The 26,124-nt window shown below is 43.0% G+C and overlaps 1 long non-coding RNA gene across 9 annotated transcripts in view; it reads right to left on the bottom strand.

The window, feature by feature from the left end:
- The window catches only part of LOC137865500 (uncharacterized), a 194,111-nt gene that overhangs the window by 50,491 nt on the left and 117,496 nt on the right, over window positions 1–26,124 (bottom strand). For all 9 annotated transcript variants that reach the window (XR_011101937.1, XR_011101930.1, XR_011101935.1 and 6 more), the window contains 2 exons: window positions 15,454–15,569; window positions 1,028–1,133 (listed from right to left, as the gene is read on the bottom strand). This is a non-coding gene — a long non-coding RNA (uncharacterized lncRNA). The remainder of the gene's footprint in view (window positions 1–1,027; window positions 1,134–15,453; window positions 15,570–26,124) is intronic.

Genomic DNA, 26,124 nt, shown 5'->3' with positions numbered 1-26,124 from the left:
CAATTAGACTACAATGGCTTCAGTTCATTACCTAGTTAATATAGTGAATTAGATAGTGTTAGTGCAGCAGTTAGCACCAGTGCGTTCTGTTTTTCTAATAGCGTCCAAGATCTATTTGTCAGGAAAGTGGGGCTGCTTTCCCAGTGAGGTTTAGTAACAGCCTGACATGTTTGATGGGTCAGTTTTTGATTCTTTTCCTTCCCCTAGGAAGGGACCAACTCTAAAAGCAATTCCACTATTTCAGAGAAAGCAAATCCTTAAAGGATTAAGCATGATCAGTTAGTACTTCAAAAAACATCTGTTTTTGTCCACACAGAACAATATTCTAGTTAAAAGTTTTGAACACATTGTATTCACTGCCTTTCCTCCAGCATGGACTGCTCTTTACAATACACTGGAAAGGTTTAATTCCAGAAAAGGTGTTAGCCTTTAGAGTTTGTAAATAGTTTCATCTAAGCTCATGTATTCCTCTGTACTGGAGGGGAAAACATACAAAAATGACAGGATTAAGTAAAATCTACACCTGTCTACATTGCAAGAATTCAAGGTGCTCTAAACAAGTACCTAAACAAAAATGCCTAAATCATGCAGATGCAAGACTTTCTGCAACAGCTACACTTAACGTATTTGGCTTTTTTTAGCTTCTGGAACTCCACATTTTGTTATCCTTGAAAACATCCAGTTTTCTTCTGAATGAAAGACATCTTTTGAGGAAAAAAAAAATCACAGTACAGATACAGTTCAGTGTGTAGAAATTGATATTAATCTACTTTCTTTAGTGACAGACAAAAATGGTACTCTCCACTAGGTACAAGAGGGTAAAAAAAGGTTTTACATAACATAGTCATGTATATAGGCAAGTAAATAGAATTTAGGCAAGAGCTTGAAAATGCTACAACAATCTCCGCATGGCTGAATTTACACATGTAGTCCATTAAACTTATTTCTTCAGACACCCTGTTCAGATGTTGTTTCCTTCTTTTAAAGTATTACACACTGAACACATGAACTGTTCCTTTGCATTTACCTTTCTCTGGGGTATGTGAAAACTTGCAGCAGGCTCAGAGTTCCTTGACAGAAGTCACAGATCTTTTCTCTTTGCTTGTTTCTCTTGATGATCATCTTCTTTTAGCCTGTGCAGAAATAGACAAAATGGAGAGGAAATAAAAAAAAGCTACCTGTAAGATTCTTTGGAACATGAAAACAACATTAAAAATAACCTATAGATTATGTGTATAACCTATAGATTGCCAGGAGCTCTAGGGCGTGGTTGTGGGTTTTCTCTATATCATTCATTGTACAGCCTTGGGAAAGCCCACACCATTTCTATCCCTCATGTGCCAAATCATGAAGTCTCCCTTCCTCTGCTCCTACCTTTATACAACCTCACATCCACCTGCACTCATTTTGCCCTCTGAACTGAAGCAATGACCCATTTCTTGTGATTAAATTAGCGTAAGTAATAAGGTATCATAGAGCTGATTGATTTCCCCAGCAATAGTTATTAACCAGCTCAATTCAGAGGAAAGCAGAGCTATTATTCTAAACATTGATTCCTGAACAGGATTGCCAGAGAGGGGTGTGCTCAGATGTACACAACAGGAATGCAAACATCTAGAGAACCAAAATACTCTGAGCTCTTCACTATGTTCAGTACCAGCTGCTTTCTAAGCCAGGAAGGTTTTCCTGTGTTTGACAGCACTAGGTAGATTTTCTTCCAAGAAATAATCTAGAAGCTTTTTAGGATCTGCAACATGCTGTGGCAAAGAGCAGCATAGCTTAAATCTTTTTTGAAGAGCAAGTTTTATCTGCTTATTTGGAACTTTTCCACTTGCCAACATCATCTGAAGCCCCCTTGGCTGTTGTAAGGCAGATGGGACCTACTATGTGTAGGGGAAAAGCAAGTATATGAGGTGACTGAAAGAAATACATGGTGTGGGCAACCATGGTGTTGTCACCTAAGAAGAGTAGGTGACACAAGAAAGCAGACCAGTAGAGAGCACATTAAAAATATATCACAGAAGTCAAAGGAAGTTCATAGAGCCAGTGAACAAAGCAGTCATACATGCGAGCTATTAGAAACACTAAATAGCAACAAATAGTCCCGCTGTAGTTCAATTATACTGCCATCAGTCTCAGTTCTGGTCCAAATAGCTCTCTCTTCTTCTAGAATTCAAAATGAGATGTATTACACTCTAAAGAATCTGAGTAAGTGTATGTGTGCCTATGGGACTTTTTCAAGTCACTTATTTGTCTGAATGCCATTGATTTTTCTCCTAATTGTTATTCACTATGCTAATTTCCCTCACAAATCTCACATGCTATTGATCAAAAAGTAATAAACTCTCCAGCAAACAAAACAAGCATTATTGCAATGTTGGGAAAACATCATTTAATATCAATACCATATTTACAATTATCTTTAACCCAAATTTCACCCGCAATGCAATGCATAATCAAAATCAGAGAGCTGCAGTCAAAAGGGTAATATTAAAAGACTCCCACTAGGCGATTTTCTAGTAGATTATAAGAAGAAAGGCTGAAACAGGACAATCTCAACAGTTTAAGATATACAGTTAATGCTATAAATAAGCACTGCTGAATAAAGTATAGCCTCCCCTGCCTGTCTCCTTTCTTCTGTTATTTGGAGACAGTCACCATGAAGATAAAACAGAAGTAAGGGCAGCATCGGTACTGGTGCCAAAATAACCTATGGAGGATCATGACTCATATAAATTGTGGTTTCTACATTTCATTTTGTTTTTTTGATAAGGACACACTGGATTTAATCCAGTTTCCAGTACGTCTGCTGATTTCCCTCATCTTGATTGGTAATCGTAGTAGTAACTAAGTGGTAGCAATTTATGATCGTTGCAGTCTGAATAAATCCTCTTCCAAACAAATCCCCCAAACCATCATTCATCCTTTTACCCCCATAATTTTCTGAATTTTGCCTTTAATTTCTTATTTTCTTCATGCTAGTTTGAAAATTCCTGCTGCTTTCCTTCTCTACCATACTACCAATTCAAATTCCAAGCAAGTTGCTGCAAAGTCAATGGACTCAACCTGGTGAAAACAACTGCAGGAGAGATCAGGTCCCACAGGGGTCCAGAGAACTACCCCAAACTTGGGCATTTAAGTCAGATTTTCATTAACCCAAATAGGAGGCATTCAGCTCTTCTTTTGTTTCCTTTATCACCAAAGTATTTCTTGGTAGAAAATCAACTTAAGCTCACTGTGTACATTTTTGACAAATTCAGATGGGAACTTCACCCCACACTGGATATTGTGAATTGGGTTTGATTGCTGAGTGCAGACAGAAAGGCATCACTGGAAGCACATATATAACAAACCTTAAGGGTTGGAGGGTAAGGCAGCTAGACAAGAGCAAGCACACACAACTGGATGCCAGGACCACGATGCATAGTTGTGGGGAACTCAAAAGCTGATTGAAATCCCAGAAGGTATCTTTATTTGGCACCATGGCTCATCTTTATTTAAATATGAGCATAGTCTCTGATATTTGGGTCTGAATCTTCTAAATTCACGGGGTTTGGATCTAACGTTCCAGCTCAGTCCTGCTCTAAGGGACTCTAAGGTTCCTAGTTATTTTCCTACAGCTTTCTCTTCCTGCCCTCTCTGGACAGTTTAAAATCTATCTTATACCAGTCCAAGCACACTCAGACTCAAAGATATTATTTCCAAGTTGCATATTTCCAAGAGCTACATGTCACAGAACGTGATGAACACAGAAATCTGTAGCGTGGGTGGATTTGTGAAAGAAGAGCTTTTGAGTGTGGCCTGCCATTCAACTCTGCACCTGGCAAAGAGTGAAAACAATCCGAGCAAGCCAACTAAAACAAAACAAAAAGCAGGAATGGAATCAGCAATCTCAGGGCAACTATTGCCACAACCCTCCTAAAGTTTCACGAATCCCACATTCCCCCCGGCCGCAGGAGCAGCCAGGTTTCTGTCACTAACCAAAGCCACCGGCGTGTGAGCGGCCACCTCCGCGGGGAGGATCACTGAGGTAATGGGCCCGCGCCCTCACTGGGGTAAAATGGCACCGCGCCAGTCACGACATACCAGCTACGATCCAGTCCACGGTTTTTTGCATCTTCACAGGCCGAGAAGGAATTATTTTTGTCTCTGCAATTATTTCTGACTAATTTCTGCCACAATACCTCTTTGCATCCAGCTCACCGTTGGGAGAAGTAAATGATTTCTCTGGTGATATCGAGCTAAGGTGCCAATCCAAACAGAGGTTACTAATGCAGCGCTGAAAAATCTCTCTAATTAATTTCATAATATTTGAAATTCACATTCTGCTCCCCACACACCCACTTCACTAGTATTTTGAAATTAAGTCAATTTTTGGAACAATCTGCAAATAACGATATTAATAACACTCAGTAAATTGATGGCACACCCTTCCTTGGATGGCTATGTTCACTCCTCACTCCATTTCAAAACCAGATGTAGCGGAAATAAGCAGCCTAAGAATGGACAAGGAAAGGTTTTACGTTCAGGGAAAGACTTCCATATGACATTGGCAAAAAGATTTGATTTAGTGAGAAGATCAGGAAGAGTGAGCAGCAGAGCACAGCGCATGTGTTCTTTTTTACCCTTATAACACAGAAACAAAGGAACATCAGGTAAAGATGAATGAAAACAAATTCAAAACCAATAAAAAGAAATTATTTTTCCTATGCAGTCCATGACCAAGTTATGGAGCTGATTGCCTCATATGAAATATCACTGAGATAAGTATTTATAAAGATCCAAAAGGGATTAGTCATTGGCACTGATAATCAAAACAATAAGTTACAACAAAAAGATAAAAATATGGTTGGGTACATGCCAAGTATTAACTGCCTGAGATAAAAATACCTCATGTGCAAAATGCAATTCCACTGTTACGGGGTATCGTGTAGGGTTCCTTCTGAAGTATCCTGGATGGCTACTGCTGGAAGCAGGATATTGGACGAGAAGGCTTATGGATCAAATTTGCTGAGGCAACTCGCAATTTCTTATTTACCGATTCAGAGGGCGATAGGTGAAATAGTGTGGTGGTGCCAGCCAGGCGGTCACTAAAACGTGTACACTAGGATCCTTTTCAGCAAAGATGTCAACAAGTAAGCTTTAGACACTCACCTGTGAATGAAGAACTCCTTTTTAACCATCACCAAAAAAAAAAAAAAAAAAAAAACCACAAACAACAAAGTAGTCTTATCATGAGGAAGCTGAGGAAGGAATGTGCTGCTGCTACTCAAACCCTGTCCAGCACAGACAAACACAAGATTTCTGGCTCCTGGCACCTTTTGTGTACGCTAAAATAAATAAGAATTTGTAGCTGTTTACCTAGGGAGTGCACAAAGCCTACACACATCCTCCTTCCACCCAGCACAACACCCATATTTCTGGTTCTCAAATTCATTTCCAGGAAAAGTGTGCCAAAAGAAGGAAAAAATAAAGATGGGCTGCAAACAGTTTTCATGTCCTGGAGAAAACAGAGGATAGAAATATATATATATATTTATATCAAAACAGTTTTGCTGTGCAGCAAAGGACATTCTGCATTTTTTCCTTACGAGTTGCAGACAAGACAATGCATAACCTGGTGGGCAGAGCATTTTCCAAGGATACAGAGACTTAGGGCCGTCTCTTTGTTCTGCCTGACTCAATATCCAATCAATTAGGCTATTATCTCTCTCTCATTTGGATTAAAAAATCCACCTTACTCGAGATACCTTTTCTGAGAAAAATGTCATCAAAAACACTAGCTCATGGAAAAAGCTTGAAATTCAATGAACTACTTGATTTCAAAACCAAGACTCTCCCTTTACCAGACACCAACTAGCTTTAACAAGGACAAAAGCTGTGAAATACCACACAGTTTGCTTTTCTTCCTGCACCAAATCCAGACACCAGAGAACACCCTAACCATTCAGTGTGACAACTTTTCCATAGCTTAACACATCTTCACTAGGGCTCTTTCCAAATTGCACAGGCTGTTGGTCGTGGTCAGCAACAACAACAACAAAGTGTAACCACCCAAGGCAGCGAAAGCACGACCACATCTGCCAAGAAGTGCTCACAAAACTCATCCCGAGATCTGTAGTTACAAAATTACACAAGTCCTTTTTGCTTTTCCAGCTGTGGAGACAGCTCAGTGAAGTGGAAAGGCAACTTAACGTATCGGTCATCTGCTTGAGCAGCCTTTGCTAGGTACAGGCTCAGTTTATGAATCTTCCTAAGCAATCACAGATCCTTCCTACAAGCTATTATTTGCTGAACGGTTCATAAACAAACATGGTCTGGATGAAAACAGTTTGCGGTAACTTTTCATTTAAACAACCGCATTGTGTGTTCAGCCACTGAGGGTCATCCTGAAAGCCGGGTTTTGCTCAGCCATGCTATCACCTAGTCACAGATAGCAACGTAAATCTCAGCGTAGACAGCACTCCCCTGTTTTTCTCAGCAGCACCAAGGCAAGGCAGGCCTTTCTGCAGCACAGACCTCCCCATGTGAGCAGCTAGGGCTGAGCTGAGCACACGCTGGCTCCTCCTGTTTTTGCTGTCAGTAAGACACAAGTTCTCTCTTTTTTTTCCAAAGCAACTCCCAGCATCATCACACTATAGTTAACAATGTATGATATTTAAGTCATGTTTTGTGCATTTAGCACATTTGGTAAAATAAAAAAATGGAGAAGTTCCAAAGCTTATAAATTCATGACAAATTAGCATGGAAGAATTTTTAGGGCTATGCTCAGAAACATATTGGAGAAGAGACTGGGAAGAATTGGAGAACAGATTATGGAGAAAAGACCGAGAAGACTGTGACACCAACCTCTATCAAAGAAGTCTCTGATAGGTTAAGGTGAAACACAGGAGACATCTGGCTTGTCTACCTAAAGGAATGTGAACTGACAACTCTCACCACCCAGGACTGTACCGTCTCCTATGTTACTCGGTGTTTAGCATAGTTAAGTTCTCAGTCTTTCTTGTAGCATCTTGCATCCTGGCATCAACAAATATTCTACGTAACAAGAACAGCAGTCCAGGTATCCCACTTACAAGGTAAGCGTCCTAAGCTTATTTTAGAGAATGAGTTTTGCCCTCCCTATAAATAAAATCCAAGTGCCAGTAAGTGAGACGCACAGCATTTTCCACCAAGCAGTGGCTGAAGCATCCTCCCATGAGAAAATATTGCTTTCCCTGAAGCAGAGGAAGAAATCTAACATGCATCTTACATATCCATTGTTAGGAAGGCCTCTCCCACCAAAAACCTCTCCCTTCCAAGACATATGCAAGTATTTCGTGTCTTATCAAAACAGTTTTGTTTTCAACAGAGGGAAAAAAAAATATTTTTGCCTACATCTTAATCATTTCTCACCACACATGATCTTTTGGGCTACCCATGACACAAGGTGCACTGGCTCCACAAGTGGAAGCAACGATGCGGCTGTACTAACACAAGACAGAAAATAACCAGATTTCCAAGTGCATGTGCTTGCTGCTTGCTCACTGAACATATTCCTCTTGGAACCCCAACCTTTCTTCTTTCCATCTCCACAAAGCGTTTTGAGGCTGTTTGCATGAAAGCATTCACATCAAAGCACTTCCCCCTTTACTGTTGACATTATGAAAAGATATTTTCTAGTATCTGTAGAAGTCAGGGTGGATACATCCACTTGTTTTCACTGTTCTGTAGTAAACTAAACCACGCAGGGCCAGTCAGATATCCCACGATTTTCCAAATTCTCCTGTCTGCCTTACCTAGAACCTGTAACGTGTTCACAGTCACACTCATACAGAGCAGTGTGTTGTTTGTTGGTTTTTTTCTTACTAAACCAGCTTATTCTATTTTTCCACTCCCAATGCAGTTCTCCTTGGTCAAAAGTTATCTTCAACATAGCTTAATAGCAAGAAACATTCCGCAAAGGCTGCATAGCATTATTTTGTTCTTAACATACTGGGAAATAAAGTGTGTGGGTTTTGGATTCTAGGATCCAGACCATCTGTTAAACCTATCAGAGGTTTGAATTCTAATTTGCTGTTGATTTAAAAATAGTCTCAGCATTACCCTGTCATTTTCTGTAAATTATATATTATTTAGTTTGCCATTTTTAAATATTATAACGTCCTTCTCTTTTCTCTTATGGTTTAATTTAGATTCCTTATCATCTGCACCAGTACCATTCCTCCCTCCCAGTAACTGATCCTCTTCTCTTTCCTATGCCAGAGAACCTAACAGACTACTCCCAGACTTGAAAGTCAGCTCAAAAACTAAAGCTGATGTTGTAATATGAACTTCATCACTGCTGCAAGAGGTCATCTTTTCATAAAAAGCAAAAACCAACAGTTTGTTTATTCTGTGGAATTCATCAGTTTACCCATAGTCACCGTACTAATAACATATCTTGCAGTAAGTTGCACTACTGCTGTAGTGCCTGGCAATTAAGGTATCAGTGCTGCATGTTTAAAACCAACAAGCTTCACAGATTTTCCTAGAGAGCCTCAATCTGCATTTATTTCAGAATTAAGATGGGTTTCATTCTTCTATCTTATCTTTTGCAGCTTGCCCAGCACACAGCATCCTGCACTTGGCCATGGTATTGCTTCCTTGGGCCATCCCACAAGGTTAAACGGGACCTGCTTTTCAGCCCACTCCTAATGGACACGCAGGAAATTACTTCTGCTGGATGTAACATTGCCTTTGCTGCCAAAATGACTATCAGAGCAAAACAACAAAACAGACACTGTAGCAGCAGATTACCCGAACGCTTCTGTAAAGTCTTAGCAGCAGAAGACAAAACAGGCTCACTGCAGTCAGTAACAGAAACTGGGACTGTGTTGGGTTCCCATCTTCATAGTGGGACCCAAACGATACCTGACGCTGCAGTTCCCCACTGGCTCAGCTTCCTAATGTATGATACAGCAGAGTTTCATTAAGGCTTTGATATTTTACACTTACTTCTTATCTAACCCTAGCCAGGAGAAGATAGTTTGTATGTGGTACACTTTCTGAAAACATTGGCATGTGTTCATATTTTGTTTCCTGGCACATTCCTGACACTCCACTTCAGACACCTGATAGGAAAGTACTCACAAGCCTGAGTGGGAGTAGCGCATGCTCTATCTTATTAATTACTGGTAAAATACACACGTCTAAAGCGGTGTTTCTCAAACATGACCAGTACACAATAAGTTTATTTCTCATTACTTAGTTGTGTTCTGTTCTAGCAATATAAACTGCAGCTGTGATGAATTTGGGTGGCTGCAAATGTGGTCGCATTAACAACGAATCGTGTACAGGTGGTTACATACAAGCAGCTCCTGCACCCTGGAGACCAGACTAAGCAGGAGGACAGACAGGCAACAGGTGGGAAAGGGGAGAAAAAAGGAAATAGTAATATGACAACCTTGGAGAGCTTATTTAATACTTCAATTGATTTTTTTTCTATTAATAATCAATCCTGAACTAGGCTATCCTGGAGTTATCATCCCTGCCTGCGCAGAGTAACTTTACCTCTCATGCATGCTGAAACCAGATTCTAAACATCTGCGTAACATTCACTGGAGATAACAGACCTACTGCAAACTGTATAATACTCAAGAGAGTTCTCCCCCCAACACCCAACTTTTCCTTAATAGAATGACTAAAAATTCAGAGTTAAACACCAAATACCAATATCAGTGGATCTCATTAGATACAAAGCCAGCATTGCACCCCTCCACACATGGAAATCAATCACTGCCCAAAGTGCTCTGTACCCCCAAAGATCTGGTCAATTTGCCTCATTGCTTGTGGAATTAGGAAATTGAATTTATAATGGCTTAAAATGTCAAAAACTTTTAATATCTACAGAATTACATAACTTAGTCCTTCTGAATTGCAAAAGTCTAATGCAATTAGAGGTTTTGACCTCTTTTGTCCGGCTGCCCTAGAAAGGACAAGCTTATTATTACATAAAGTATTTGGGGGGATTATAATCAGGAGCTATCGTCTACTGACCCTAGCACGCAGAATGCCAAAAATTCCTGTGACTGATCCTGCTAGTCACAGAGTCCCTGGTCTGCAGACAAGGACTCCCAAAAATCTCCCAAAAATTCAGATTACTGTATTTTTCCACATAATTTTAAATCACCAGTTCCAGATTTTAAGAACCTAACGCATACTTCAGCCACTTTCTCTTTCCAAGTCATGAAAACACAATGCACGTACAAGTCCTTGCAACACAGGAGTACTTGTCCACATTTAATGAAGACGCTTTTGGAGCCAGGGCCAAGGCTTCTAGGAACTGTACCACATCAAGGAGCGCAACGCAGCTGGCTCACACTACGCTTCACCGAAGCTCCTGTGACAAAATACATCCACACTGACACAAAAATTACTATGGAGGGATCACCAATGAAACAGTTATTTCACTCTGCCAATTCTTCCTGGGATTTAAAAGCCACGGAGGCAACCAGAAAACACTCAAGTAGGAAAAAAAGCAAACAAGAAGAGTCCATGAGACCAGGGAAAACAAGCCGTTCGGCAGTAAAACAGAGGGAGCAGACTTCACAGAAGAGCACAAGGGGCTTCGCTGCTTTCTCAGAGGGGTTTAAATTCCCTTTGTGGGTCAGCTCCTCCTCACCCCTGGCGTGCAGAACCGGGTTGGGCGCTGCGGCCTGCGCCCAGGAATGGCGCAGCGCTGAGGGACGCGGGGCCTCGGCCCGGCCTTGCCCCCGCGCTGGGGTTTGCTTCATGGCAGGGGCAGGCACAAGAGGGCTGTGGCAACACACGCTGGTGGCCTCCGGCAGACTTTTTAAACCCTAAGTGTACATTAAGACTTTGTTTTGGCCAGACTCTGATTTGGGTGGTTTATTTTTACTACTTTTTAATTACTCTAATTGAAGGGGGAGTATTTCCCTTCGGTTCTGCCATTCAGCTGCTTCACCTCCTCCCAGCCACTGCTCCCTTTTGAGGCTCTGCCTGCAAACACCACCGTTAGTCACATTTTTGTGTTATGCTGAAGGTTGGTTGGGCATTCCCCCTCCCTCTTGATTCTGTTGGAAAATAGAGAACAGATGAATTTCATTAACTCCCTTGGCTTGTAGGTTGACACACCCTACTACTCATAAACACAGGGATTAGCTAAGTCCTTCTAATAAACAGAAGAGGGAAAAAAAAAAAAAAGGAAAGAAAAAAAAAAAATGTCCACTATTTGTTTAAGGGATTTTGTGTTTACAAAGGAGAGGGGAACATATGTGAGGAAACCTGCTATTTAGCTCTGGCTGAGAGAGGGTGAAGGTGGCCCAGAGGAGAGAAAGGCACTCCCCTCTGCCACCTGGATTTTAAGACAGTCCCTTCTGCGTTAAGGCAGGCCACCACACAGGGTCACCTTCACAACCCTTTACAGACAGGATCTGCATTCTTGTGACTCTTGCAAATACTTAGCTAAAACTTTTTCTTTCTTTTTCTTTTCTTTTTTTATTTTTTTCCTCCTCTGGAAACTACAGCTAGAACCCAGACCTGCACAGTAGTCTCATTAAGTAATTAACTGGATTAAATTCATTGTTTTTTATATGTGCATTCAACAAAAGAGCAAGAAGCAGTTCTGGTAGCTGAAAGGTGGCAAAATGCCTCCATGCTTTCAGAGCACGTGGAAGGGAGCAGGCTTCCAGAATAACTCGAGCAGCGTTCAGCACCTGCTTCGCTAACACAGAACAGGCTTCCAAATCCCCTGCAGATTTTTTGCTCAACATTTGATATCCATTTTTCACATCCAATTATTAATCTGCATACACTGAATTCTTTGTTTTCTACAGATCTGCCTGATTATTTAAGCCCTGGAATAAGAAGGCAGAAAATGAGAGAGAAAATGAAGATCTGATTCCCAGATGGATGCTAAATTTGAGGGGGAGTGAGGGCGCACACAGACTAAGTCATTATAATTCAGGATTTATTTCTTGTACTGCAGCCTTACTAAACAAACATTTGGATCAGAAGAGGCAGAGTAATTTGGGATTTAGTAGTGATTTCCATGAACGACCCTGATTTATTCAAAATTCTCAATGCTAAAGCTTCACTTTTCAAGGTCTTCCCCATCCTCTGTTTTTCAGGACCCTTGGCCTCATTTTACATTTCAACTCTTACAGGAAGAACAATACTTAAACAAATCTATCATTACCAATGCAAAATAACAGACTGCCTTTTATTTTAATGCTTTCAGGTGTTATAGGTATTCCCCAAAATGTGAAGTCTACATAATAATCTTGGAGATCCATTAATAAAAATACACCTCTATTGATTCCCTCAGGTTCTTCTGGCCAGGAGAATAAAATTCTCATGATAATTCTTGTGTAAATCTGTTTTTTCATTAATATATCTAGAATTCTCACAAAATCCCCAAATAAAGCCCACTGCTTTTTAAAAATGTTTTCAATTTTCTGATAAGGAAAGAGATCCTGAAAAGGTCAGAAACAGCACCAGCAGATTAGTAGGTGCTTCCACTGATTGCAACTGGGTTATGCAAAACACATCTCATTTCCTTTGAGCTCTCAAGCCAAGGTTTGAATACAGAGAGTGCGCAAATATAGAAGCACAGCTGCTTTAAGCTTCCTCCGATCCCCACTCATAATGCACAAGTGGTGCTCCTGCACCAAACTGCGCTGCGATCAAAGCCAGCTGATCCTGAGTTTATCAGAATGCTACTGTTCAAACTGCACTTGAGTTTTTACATTTTTCCCTGGTATATTATACGGGGGCCCTTGTAAATCTGATAAAACGCTGGAGCAGCTATAGCTGCTAAGTCTTGCTTATGTTTCCCTTCACAGTGTTTTCTGATGCTCTTGACTGCCTCGTGCGGTCACGGGTGTTGACTGCCACTAACTCAGCTCAATAGGAATTGTTTCTCTTGTACTTTTCCTGTTTCAGTGGCTCTGAGACAGACACACGTAATGCCCTTCATGTGCATATCTCAGAGTACTTAACATTCATTAAAATCAAATTAAATAGAACATATAATTTTTTAATTATTTTTTTTTTAGATTTGATTTTAACACATGCAACTCAGAACAAAACAGAGGGGAAAAAAAAACTTGGTTAGCCAGTCTAACTAAGCCTGGCTGACTACAGAGCCAACTTCTTGCACCTCTGTCAGCATGTGGGCTGTGAGCCCCTCTCATCTACACAATGACTGCAGGAGATCTGCCACTGGCCTCTCGGTAAGTTCTGACCTTATAACCGTCATCTGCATTCAACAGAAAAGCACCCAACAAATTCAGTGTATTTAAGATCAGATCATTAAGATCCAGTTCAAAGACTGGTGCTTGGAAATTCCCTGGGCACAGGCTACAGAAAACATGCTTATGGTTGTAGTAGCATTAGATCACAGGAGGCTTTAGCAATAAGGTCATCTGCCCCTGACTAGACTGGAGGCTTTTCTGATGGAAGCAATGTGAAATGTGCTTTCTCAAGGCTCCATCACACTCCCACAGCAGCTATCAGGCAATATGCACAGGAGAGGCCGGTTTAGCTGTGCAGTGCTTGTGTACTGTAATACCCCATAGCCTTGTGTGTCTGGTTCACCTTACGTGGCAGAGGCAAGGAGCAAAGCTGTAAAGCTGTCTTCCTTGAACTCGCAAACCTTTCCGAAGCACATCTCTGCACATGGGCAGCTTTCCTCCAGCTGAAGCAGCTCTGCTTATCCATGCTAAACCTGCCATGCAGGAGACCATTTCCTCTTATTTTCTCCCCATAAAAAGTTAAATTATTAAAAAAAGAGAGAGAGAAAAAAAAGAAACATTTTCTTGAGTGGTTACAGGTCACTCTGGATCAGTGAGGTTTAACTTCAGCATGTTGTGATGAAATATTAATACCGAGTCAGTGTGTTTATTTCTTCAAGCGTCTGGAGCCGCTGAGTGTTTATGCCTCGAGATTAGCAGGAAGTGTGTCCATGCATAGCAGCCCCGTACTTAGAAAGTCCGAGATTTCAACATTTGAAGACTGTCCATGGGAAATCAGCTGCATCGGATTTTGTGTCAGTTCTGCTGTGAGACGGAGAGCTGCTCCCAAGGGATTCCAGCCCCATAACGAACCAACAGATTGTCAGCTTAATACTTAAGTGCTAGAAAGGCATGTCTCAGTCCCTGTGTTTCCATCACAAAGTATTTAGACTCATCTGGAGCAAGTAAAATTAGGCCAAAAACTTATCACCGGCACTGGAGATGGTAAGAGGGTCCTGATTTAATCTTTGTGACAGCAAACACCCTGTAGTCAGGCATGGCCTTCTTTATGTTTCAGCATGTAAACATTACCAGTTAAAAATAATAATAATAATAATAATAATAATAATAATAATAATAATAATAATAATAATGAGAAATTTAGTTCTCCACATTTTGAAGAAAACATACGAACCCATCACACTCTAAATGGACACTATTTGGTGGGTTATAAAAGACTTCCAAAGCCCTTGCAGGACAGCAGCAGAGCTCATGGAGGTGGGGCCAGGAGAACTGTTTGATCCAGGACACCAAAGGCTGAGCGAGTGCCAGGAAATCCATCGCCTCCCTCAGACCCAGCCTGCTCCAGTTCACTCCATAAACATGCAGGACAGGAAGCCACTTGCCTTTCCCATTCGAAAGGTTACAAGGGTCCTAAAGGAAGGGCATGAGTAGGAGCAAAGGCAAACGTAGAGGAAAAAGGATACTGCAATGTCCTGCCCCAGTTTCACGGTCTGTTTGGAGGCAGATCCACTTCCCCTGTTCCTACAACAAGTGGAAACAGGATCTGTATTTTGGCTGACAGTCTCTCTTATGTGTCACTTAAGCAGGGCCATCTCAGAGTTAGTCTTTTTAGGTAGGTTTTTCTCCAAAGAGATGAGTCACAAAACCAAGGTCCTGGCCCCACAGCAATGTTCAGCCTAGATTTCCGTGTCAAAGCTTTCAGTCTGGCACTGACAATTGGTACCAAGTAGCCAGAGCTGCTTGAAAGGAAATGCAAGCTACTAGGCTGATTTGGCTCTGCTGTTTAGGAGGAAATACAGTACAATGCATTGCAGCTTTTTTTGCAGAACAATTTTCCACCAAACGGCATTCCAAGACACCTTTCAGAGCAAAATACAAAATGTTAGCGTGGTGAGAGACACGTTATGAGACACAAGGAATATTTGCACGTGCAGACATCGATCAGCAGATTTACAAAGCAGAAAGCAAAGGGGATGCTGCTGGCAAAGCTGCCAAGGAGATGGTCACGCTGCCAGTGATCAGTTGTGACTGAGAAGCCAGAGGGAAGCCAGCACCCCTTGTCATGGGACAGACACACAGAGGAGCTCTCTGAAGGCTGAATTTTCAAAGGGGCTCATTCACACACAGGGAAGGATGAGGCAGGCTCAGAGCAGCGAAGTCAGACTAACTATTGCTAAGGTTTTTGTTGTTTTCTTTTTTTACCCCCACAGCTCACCTGTGGCTTTCAGACTGTCTGGCTGAGTTCACGTCTGGTGGGTCCCTGCTGAAGCTGTGTCGCAGTTTCATAAAGCACCTGAAGATAACTCCGTGCTCTACCACTTGCAATCTAATCTGCATACACAGAAATACAGAGGTTTTTAATTCTAGCCCAATTATAAAAGAAACAAATATTGGATGTTTAAAAGATTGATTATTTCTACCACCTCAAATGCGTGACAGTAAGGATTCCTTTTTTAAAGTACAGTGCCAACCTCTCTGACATTATACATGTACACATTGCTATGTATTAACCTGATTTATACTAACAGTACTCAGCTGTGTAAATCTGACAGCAAACAGAGATGCCACTGTGATCCTACAGAACTGTAATCGCTGGGATAGCACCGTGGCATTCAGCATGGGGGATGGTTCCCCCCTCAGAATAATTCTTTTACACACCTGAAAAAGAGAGAAAGGCAAATAGACATGCCCCTTTAAGAGCCCCTCCAAGAATAAAGGTATGCAGACACCAGCACACCCAAAGATTATCTTTGCTTGACATAAACACTTGCAGTGCAAGGAGTAAGACACATGCACACAAAGAAAAGCCATAAGAGTACTAGAATAAAACGAAAGAAGGAGGCTGCTCCAGGCATTTGACATACATCTTGGCACTTTTAATGAGGAAAAACAAAGACTCAAAGTGCATCCTCAAGAGCCTACGTGCATTTAGGTACATGTGTGCAAGAGGGAGCGAGGGCAGTGATGGTGCTCGGGGGGAGGATGCTGCTCACTGAGGCCCATCAGGTAGCAGTAAATCTCCAGTGCTGGGCACACCCCGCCTGGCTCCTCATGCTACATTAGGCATGTTGTACTCCCTTTGGTTTATGGAGGGTTGTGGTGCTAAATGAGCTAGAACAAGAGCAGCAGTATCAGGGGATTGAGTGACTGTCTCCACCAAACAGCTCCACTAAGTAAGGATTTCTCCATTTGCCTCTCAGGCCTGCACCAGGAAAGGAATCAAACCAGCACCCAGCCCAGCTCCTGCGAGTGATTCCTGCACGCCCCAAGTTCACAGCTCCATATGCTGCCAGCCAGGCTCTGGGGAAGCTGTCATTTATCACTGCTGCCGCTAAGGATGCACTTCTGTCACTTCTTAATTTGTGAGTCCCTGCTCTGCAGAGAAGCACGCGCCTGCAGTTTCTTACCAAATCAGTGGCCTTTTGAATGGACAAGACTCGGAGAAGCTCTCTGGAAAAGGAAATATACGGGCAAGCATGCTTTAAACCCATGGGCTGAGTCTAACCCAGAGCTGCTGCTGCCCTCTGGCATTCTCAGCCCTCCTGGAGCCAGCTTTCATCCTGTCTCTCCCTCGGTATCCTCCAGTTGCCTCTGCCCTTTCAGGATTTTAAATCAATTCACTTTTTTTTTTTTTTTAAATCATCTTTAACATGCACGGCTCAAGCCGCAACTGTATTATCTTAATGCTGTAAAAGACCAAGAGCAAGTTTTGCACAAGTGCCTAGGTAAGGAACATAGGTGGGCAAAAATCCAAAACCAAATCATTTGCCAGACATTTAAAACATTCCAAAACATGTTTTCATGTCACACTGGGGCAAAAAATCAAAGTGTTCTAATGGAAAAAAGAACTGAGATGGGATGTTGGAACCCAACCGTCTGTACATTTTGAATATACTGTATGTGGATTCATCAAGTTCCCTCTGTAAACTCAATCTGCAGCTTCAGCCTTTAGTTTTCAGAGCACTTTGCTGCAGGACTCCAGTCCGTCTGATAGCTGCTGACTTCTGACCAGTATCATGAAACCACAACTTTACCAATCAGTCGTCTGCATTTGTGAGCAGATACCTGCTGTGCAAAACCACACACACAGGAAAACTGAATCTGAGCTAGAACTGCAGGATGATCCACATGATACTAACCACCACATCTCAGAGAAAAAGCCCTTGTGTTAGTGGCAACATCTGATCAATGCTTAGCTAGGGATGAAGAGCAGATGGAAAGTCAGCAACTGAGAAAGCCAAAAAATGAGCTTAATTTTCACCACCACTGAACTCCAAGATCCTCACCACCGCATGCAGTTCTAGGTGCCTCAACAGAAAAACACAACAGCACAATTGTAAGCACAGAAGGAAAAGCCCCAAGATTGACATGCAGGAAGGACGAGACAAACTAGCATTTAGGAAACGAGGCAGGACTAAGGAGGGCTTACAACAGAACTCTTAAAAAGCAGAGGTCAGGAACAACTACCAAACCATCAGCCATGTGAGGGATGTTCTTAGGCCACAGTTATCGACTGGACCTAACCCAGCAAGAGCTAGGGGTTACCCAGTGAAAGGCAAACAGAAGGCTTCCAGCTAGAAAGGAAAGGATCTTTTCATCAACATATGGAAACTGGAACTTATTACTAAGCAATGTTCTGAAGTCCAAAACATGTGAGCAATTAAAAAAAATGAATTAGCATTTGACGAAGACAGGTTGGCCCACACAGACAACAACAAGTATTTGCTGGGAGCCTGGGGGGTGCAGCAGGACATGCAAAATCCTCATCTTGCCGCAGAAAGGAAGCATCAATCTTGGATGTCACACACTTTTGCAGCAAAGCTTGGCATAGCGGCATGACCAAAGTGATGAAGTGTACCCCAAAATACCCGTCTACCTCCTGCAAAGCAGGCAGGCACTCTCAAAGGTGTGAAGAACATCGGCTGCAGGACACCTGCACTTCAGCTGATCACTAAGGGTTTTAAAGCCTGTAATGTCCTGCGCTCCCCCCTTTTTCTAAATATGCCAGGACCTTCCCTTGCTCAGAAAGGCTTTCTGGAGCTGTGTTTGTTGGACACATATCACATGGATCTAGAATGACAAACTGCTAACCAACATCAACGTCACTGTAGACCTTAAAATAAGTTTGTATGTATCAGAATGTGCAATTTTCAGGAATGAAAAATTAGTGTTTGTATTTTAAATGCCTATCCTGACGCTGATACCAGATCAGTTCAGCACTGGGAAAGAAAAAGGAAATTCATTTTGTTGCTACCCATACCCTAGTAGCCAGTAAAATTTTAAGAAGCAGTAATCCGCAGACCTGGGATGGAGAAAACCATCGCAGAGCATTAGTTCTGGTTTCCTCTTCCCATTCTCACAATGCCATTTGTTCATACAGAAGAAACATTCTCTACAAATATCCAGACACTTACCTTATGGCATACCCTGATGGCCATAATCACCCATATGGAGGGCATTATGACAGCCCACCAGGACAAAAATAAGCGAAATGATTTAGAGGCAATGCTTAGCAGAACATATAGTATCCCACCCTCTCGCTTCCTGACCATTTTGGTAAGAAAGTATTTGCTTGATTGCTTTAAGAAGTTCTTGGCCACACCTCATTTAACTTATTTTCCAGATCAATCAGGTCAAGTCCCTGAAAAATCCCCTCAGGTTGCCTCTTTAAACATTGACTTGTTGCCTTTTAAGCAAACAAAATAGAAGTTTCCTTTTCAGCTGGCATGAGCAGGAGTCCAGATGCAGGGCTCCAACCCAAAAACAGCATTCAGCAAAGGACCCACATACCAAGCAGGATGACTGATTTTTGCCTGCACTTCCCCTCCCCTTTTCTTCCTGCCTTGGGAAATATTTGGGATGCACGAGCAGCCAGCCTTTTTTAGACATTGCCTGCTTCGAGGAAGAAAAGAGTGGGTGAATGGATACAATAGGCCCAGCAAGGAGAGCTGTTTAATCAAAACCAGTCACGAACAAAAGAAAGCCAAGGAGCCCAGGAGGATAATTATATTTCACACATCAATTAACATTCTTTCGCTGCCACTTAAGAAATCCCATTTAATTGCCCTGCCTTAGTCCTGATTGTGTAAGATGTCGTACAGAAGGTGAATTGGCTCCAGCGGAGGGTGCCATGTTACAGAGAGCACACAAAGCTGCATCGGTGGAGTTTGTCCTTTCTGATGCCTTAACCCTGCCTGCGTGGACAGCACTAATGCCTACTTAGCTTTAACAGGATCTCAGGCAGGGATCCAAAATCTAATCTCAGCTACCCTACAGTGCTTAGTGTCAGCTCTTCATGTTCATAGCACAATAGCAGCTAAAGGCTGCAAGAGATCTCTATGAACAGAACTAGACGCTCTGTCCCTGCTAGTCAAAGCCAAGGAAAAGGAAGCAGTCCTCACCTGACGGCAGGGAACTCAGCCCTGCACAGACTGAGCCAGTTTCATTAAGCAAGGTCATGAGAGAAGAGCTAAGAAGTGGCCTCAAATCCCTGAGTCTTACCTTCTTAATATCAGGTATTTTTCCTGCGCTGGGATTTCTAAATACCAAAGAAACAGGAAAAAAAAAAAAAAAGCAATCATCATCAATATCAAATCCATTTTTCATTTAAAGAGGAGGGAGTTTGGGAGAAGCACAGTATGCCCAGTGTTTCGCGAACATAAAATACCTTTCTTCCATGTATAGAAACATCAAAAAGAGAAAAAGCTTGAAAGCTAAGCAAACCATTTCTACTGGAAAACCAGTGAAAGAGCTAGCCAAAATATTTTTACGGTTATTTATTGGAACACATTAAAACATTACACGGGTGGCAAGTCAACAAGCATCCTCTGCCGGCCCTCTGGGTCACACCACAGGCATCCTCAGCAGCACAGCAGAGGAACGCTTCCCTAACTGTTCCTCTCATCGCCCAGTACCCCACCTCCTCCTGGGGTAAGATTCTGCAGCTGCTTTTTGTTTGCCTTTTCGGAATTAGAGAACACTTCTCAAAGCCCATTTTGAGCCCCTCTCCCCTGCGCTGCTGTCCCCGTGGCAGCACAGAGCACTGCAGGGCAGGCAGCACCCCAGCCAGCACCCAGGCATCGCCACAGGACATTTCATGCTTGGTTTGCCATTTCTTTTCTTCCTTCCCCCAGATTCTGCCAAAAAGCACCTTGACCATTTCAGAGCATCTGCAGGGGCACTTCTGCTACTGTAAACGCATCGGTTTGACAGACAGCTACTGCTTCTTCCATATTCTTAACCGGTTACGGCAACACAACTTCCACATTTACAATAAGCCTTCAGCACAGACTGGGTAATATCCGATGTTTAATAAATTCAAAGCACACTAATACCAGGATATCTACAGAATTAAGTCCAGCCACACTGAATAATAATTTTAAAAAGTCTTGCAGGGAAAATGAATTAACTTCTCTCCATTTAGTAAGGATAATGAAAGCCAAATTGATCAGCGTGTCTGTATTGTGTGCTGTGTATCTGATAAAGGAAAACCTTCTTACAGATACGGCATGGTGTTATTTTTAAGCCACATGATTTTCTCTGTCACTAAGAAGTAACAGATTTTATTAAAGAAATAGTTAAAAATATATGGATTGTGACAGCTACCAAAAAGAGTACACAGGAAATCATGAAGATTTTTTCCTGTTCTTTGAAGTGGAGACACTTTTTTTCGCCTAAAAAAATACCAAATAGATTTAAATTAACTGAAAACATTACTACTTTTTTTTTTTTTTTTTTTTTTTTTTGATTAATTGCATGATCCTTCCACAAAGTATTTGACTCCTTAGGCAGTCTCACCATATGGACTTAAAAGTCTCCACGGATGGACTGCAGCTCCACCACAGGTCTGTTTCAAATCAGCTTGCTCCGCTCTGTGTCTACCGAAGATGACATTTATGAAAAGGGACTTAGGAACTTCTGAACTGAATGCACTGCTCTCTGTTTTCTAAGAAGCTTTCCAATACACTTTCCTTATTGCCAGATAAGTATAATTATAATTATTTATTATTCATTAATGTATCTCTCTGCCCTTGTATTATAACAAAGACTTAAAAAAAAAAAAAAAAAGTAGATTTACAGTTTATAGAACACACCTTCAGATCACAAAACAAACATTGTATAACACTTAATTAACGACTGTCTCGACCTAAAGAAAATTCAACGTCTCTAATTTGTTGATGAGCAGCGTGACGCGGAAGATAAATCTTTTACTCAAAGCCACCTGGTACATTTTGACAGGAGCAGGATTATAAGAGAGCAGCTCCCAGCTCCCCCTCCAGCACTTACTCCATGAATCCCCGCTGCCATCACAAGCTTCATAAAGTTTCACTGTGCAGCGCGAGGCTGCTGAATAGAGTATCATCTCCCTGGTGCATCAAAACCAGTATTTTAAACGCGCCAGCTGGCTCCTGTCCCAACATTAAATCACGCCAGGCTCCCTGCTGCATGTCAATAGTTAACACACACAACGCCTTTTCTCTGAACCCTCGCATCTCCCTGCTCAACTACTGGCGAGGAGGGAAGACAGGGCTTGTACCAGAAGCACAGGCAGACTCGCGAGGCACTAAGGAACTGGGCTGATGATGCTGGAAGATGTTGCGGTCAGGACAAAAGCACTCAGCCCAACGTCCTGCATCAAACTTAGGATGGCTGCTACTTAGGGTGGCTACCACAGAGCCCACATAGGACAACGTGGAGTGTGAGGACACTGCTGACACCCAGGCTGTACCAGGCTGCAGGCTCCAGCAACCATGCTCTGCTGCCCTCTGCGAAAACGTCATCCTGGATACTCACAGGCTGCAGTTTGCCTTGGTCACCCTACGCTGCTTTGTAGCTGCAGTAACTACAGCTTTGGATATGGCAGCTCTACATTTAACTGTCCAGATCCCCTCGAGTGACTCCTGGCTGCCGTGACAGGTATCCTGGCATCAGGAAGAGCCACGCTCTGGCTTAATGCTTAGCATGACCTAAAGCGATGTCTGAAGGGGAGAGGGTTTGGGTCTGATTCACAGAGATGCTGAGGTGCTTGTGCTGTTGTGTAAACCTGGAGAAAACAAACAGAAAGGAACCCTACGCATCAGTTAAGGGAACTGAGGCAAAGGATCAACTTTCACCATCACCAGGAAGGGTGAACTAACAAAGAGAGGACTGTGCTATTCTTTTTCTTACCAGGCAAATCCACATCAGCTTTAACGTGTTGCATATACTAAACCATCAAAGCTTACTTTCAGATGTAGCCAACATTATCGTGGACACTATTTTACATCTGCAAGCAGAAACCTCCTGAGACGTGCAGCTCCTTGCACCCTAAAAACCCACCCAGCAGTCACAAGTTGTTACTGTTATTGCTGAAAACAGGCTGCAAAGGCAGCAATGGAAGTAAACCTGCTCTGAGTACAAAACCGGCGTGCAAAGATTGGCGAGATTGGCACTAGCAGGGGACAAACACAGATGTGCACAACATCATTTCTCTGAATCCCGAGTACTAGCGATTTGTTAAATCAGCACCGCAGTAGATTGGAAAGTGAGAGTTTCTGAACCTGGTCTTCAGCTCTGATAGGGGCAGGAATTTCCCAGTGACAGCGTGTCTTTCCTCAAACCCACAGCAGAATCCTGCAGGGCACCTCCTCAGTAACGCAGACTGTCACAAGCACGTAGAACACGTCCCCTGTATCTCCAGTGGCTTCCAGCAGAAGATGCAGTCAGTCTCTTTCTCCATCCTTACCTTAAAGCTGCTCAATGCCTGTGCTCTGAAAAATGCCACGATGCGAACTGAAGGCTGCCACATATAACAAATACCACCAGGAATTAAGGACCACCACGATCCCTGCTGCTTTCAGTACTGCATTTAGGGCACGCTTCCACCTTTCCTGTCAAACATACACACGGAGTAGCACAAACATTTAAGCCCGGCAAAGCTTCCAGCCAGGCTGCCCAAACAGTAGAGCATGCAGCCAGAGACGAGGCTCTTCCAAACAAAGGATCAAATTAATAAACCCCCGGCGCATTAACCATCTCTCTCAAGGCACTATTGTTAGCTGCTGAGGACTACACTGATAAGGGATATGTAAGGAATAGGGCAGAGGAGGACGGTGTAATGGCTGAGTAATTTCACTGGGAATCAGAATGTTTGTTTGCTATTTTCATTTGCCACAGACAGCCCGTATGATACCACCAGGCCAGTTAGTTTATTTGCCCATCAGTTTTCAAGCAACATAACGGCAAGGGTTGTTCTTTCCCCATCCCTGCATCTCTCTCCAAAATCACGTTTTAATTTTCCTCCTTACAGTTTGTGCTGTAAGCTCTCCAGGATTGTCACACCGCGTGTCACAGACAGCGCACCTTCACTCAATATGCTGGTAAAATGCAAAAATTTCTGTTTTTTTACAGCAAATAGGCTTAGAAATCAATGTCAATCACACCACCATTCTCCATTCATTATTCGTTAATAAAATCTATTTTACTAGTATATTCATACAAAATAATATTTCAGACTACCTTGTAGTGGAAAAGGCTTTTTTTTGTGGGGGTAATTTTTTAAAATCTAAACTGCCCGCCTATGCACAGCTCCTGTCCTGGGACACATCACCCTCGATTTGGAAAAAAGACTCGATTCCCCTTGCTCCGGGCTGCTCGGAGAGGCGGCCCTGGCGTGCTGCAGGCAGACCAAGGCGGGCGCAGGCTGGCGGCGTGAGCCTGGAGCCTGGCCCTGAGCCCGGGTGCGTCTGAGCCGTGAGAGATCTGAGAGCCCAAAGGTAGGCAGGAGCAAAGGAAAGGAAAATAAATAAATTAATCAGTAAAGGGGGGTGCTTACAGGAGGGCTGGGAAAAGGAAAAATACAGGCCCTACCGGAGCTTAAAACTTTGTTCTGCGTCCAAAATTCAAAAGCAGCTCTTCTGTGGGTTGGCTCCTGCTTCCCTACAAACAAGCTGGCTCTGCTCATTACCTGCCTTCATTTCTACAGCCACCAGCAGTGCCAGCACCCGTGCAAATCCCTGCCCTGCTGCTTGCTGAACATTTAAGGGGCAGATTGCTGTGTGCAGATTGCGGGTCGGGCGCTTGTGAATAATCTCCTGTCAGCCACCAGAACACCTCTCCCTCACCCCCCCGCAGCCCCTTCCCCAACACAGGACGGTGCCACCACCCCATGGGTAACCCCGAAGGCATCCGTGCTCACCCCAGAGCATGTCCAACATGAAGGGAGCCCGGCCCCAGGGCAGCTCCCCAGGCACCCTCCAGTGCAGTGAAGCACCCAGAAAAAAGCCGGGATCACCGTCCCTGCAGCCACCAGCCTTTTTCAAAGGCACAACTTTGCTCAGAACAAATGCAGTGCGATTCTAATTAACCCTCAACTTGCTAAAATTGACTATTTTAGCAAGTAACTGTAGGCTAATTTATGCATCTTACAGACTAGCCTCTATGAACGGGCACAGGCACCCTGTGTGCAGTACAGGACTGTGCTGTACACGCAGTGTACCACAGCAGGAGGTGAGATCGATTACCCCAAGCTGGAAGCCGTGAGTCCTCCCCACCCCACACGAAGACATGAGGAGTTCAAGCTGCTTTCTTCAAAATAGCCCAACCTGTGACCAGCCACTGCCATCCCTACTGTGCGCACCAGTTAAACCATCACAGCCACTGAGGCCTTTGAAGACACACATTACAAAGCCACGTTTCTTTACAGAACACAAGACATCTCATTTTTTGTCTTTATCACTGCTAATTCCAGCATTATCATTGCGTTAATTCATTCCAGGTTACTCCTGATGAGCACCTGGGAGGTTCAGATTGCTCCTCTCCAAAAGCATTCAGCTGTGGTTTACCCCAAATCATTTCAGCTTTCTCGTTTGCTGCCCGGACTGACTCCTTGTTTTCCCTTAGTGTTGCTCTGCCTTCCTTACAATTCATGGAAATACACACTAGCAAGTGCAAATTGCTACAAAAAAACAGAACAGCTCAGTGCAAGTGCAGAAGTCATTAAACACTAGGCAGTGAGAGATGCCTGAGTAAGGCCACAGGAGCAGGCAACGCGATGCTGATGGCTGCTAATGCATCACCGGTGTTACAGCCACAGGCCAAAAATGGAGACACACAGTGTTGGCTGGACATCTCACCTTCTCAGAGGCAAGTCTCCTCGTTCTTTTGTTTTGGGACAACTTTTTAAGTAACTAAGGAGCAGGTTACAAATTCACGCTCTTTAGTAATTTTCTTGGTGAATTTGGCACACAGGTGATCACAGGGAATATTCCAATTTTACACCAGAATCAGCGAATGCAAATCTAATGTACAGCTTTAAGTGTCCCACTGTCACCCAAACACACGACTTGTGCACACAAAACCAGTGCTGCAACAGGCAGCACGAGATGCCAGCAAACCACCTACAGCTGCAGAGCTGCTCCCTGAAGAAACGCACTAAAAATGAAGAAATCAATAACGTAATGAGCTTTTCTGCCTCATCATGTACCAATCAGGACAGTAACAAGAAACAAATTGGGAAAATATTTGGAACAATGAAGAGGCTCATTTCTTGTGATCAGGGGAACTGCTCGCACTAACAGATGCGGCTGAAGCTGCTGCACTTGGGGCTCCGGTTACTGAACTGACCCGGTGAGGAAATCAATGCAATTAAGAGCCAGGTCTGGCTTCTGTATTCCTGCATCACGTGTGGTCTCTTTATGGAAACCCAGCTATTACCTCAATTTTGGACATTACTGAAGATGCGATATAATAATATCTTTTGATATAAAAACACGAGTTGTAACAAAGCCACAAAAAAGCCTCAGCATAAGCCATGCTGCCTGGAAAGCAGGCAGAGCCAGCCCTGCAGTCACCTTCCAGCAAGCAGAGCGAGCCCAGCGGGAGGAACCCGGGTGTGAAGGCAGCGGGG

This window comes from Anas acuta, chromosome 16 (genome assembly GCF_963932015.1).
Source record: "Anas acuta chromosome 16, bAnaAcu1.1, whole genome shotgun sequence".
NCBI lineage: Eukaryota > Metazoa > Chordata > Aves > Anseriformes > Anatidae > Anas > Anas acuta.
This window is presented reverse-complemented; position numbering and strand designations above follow the sequence as displayed.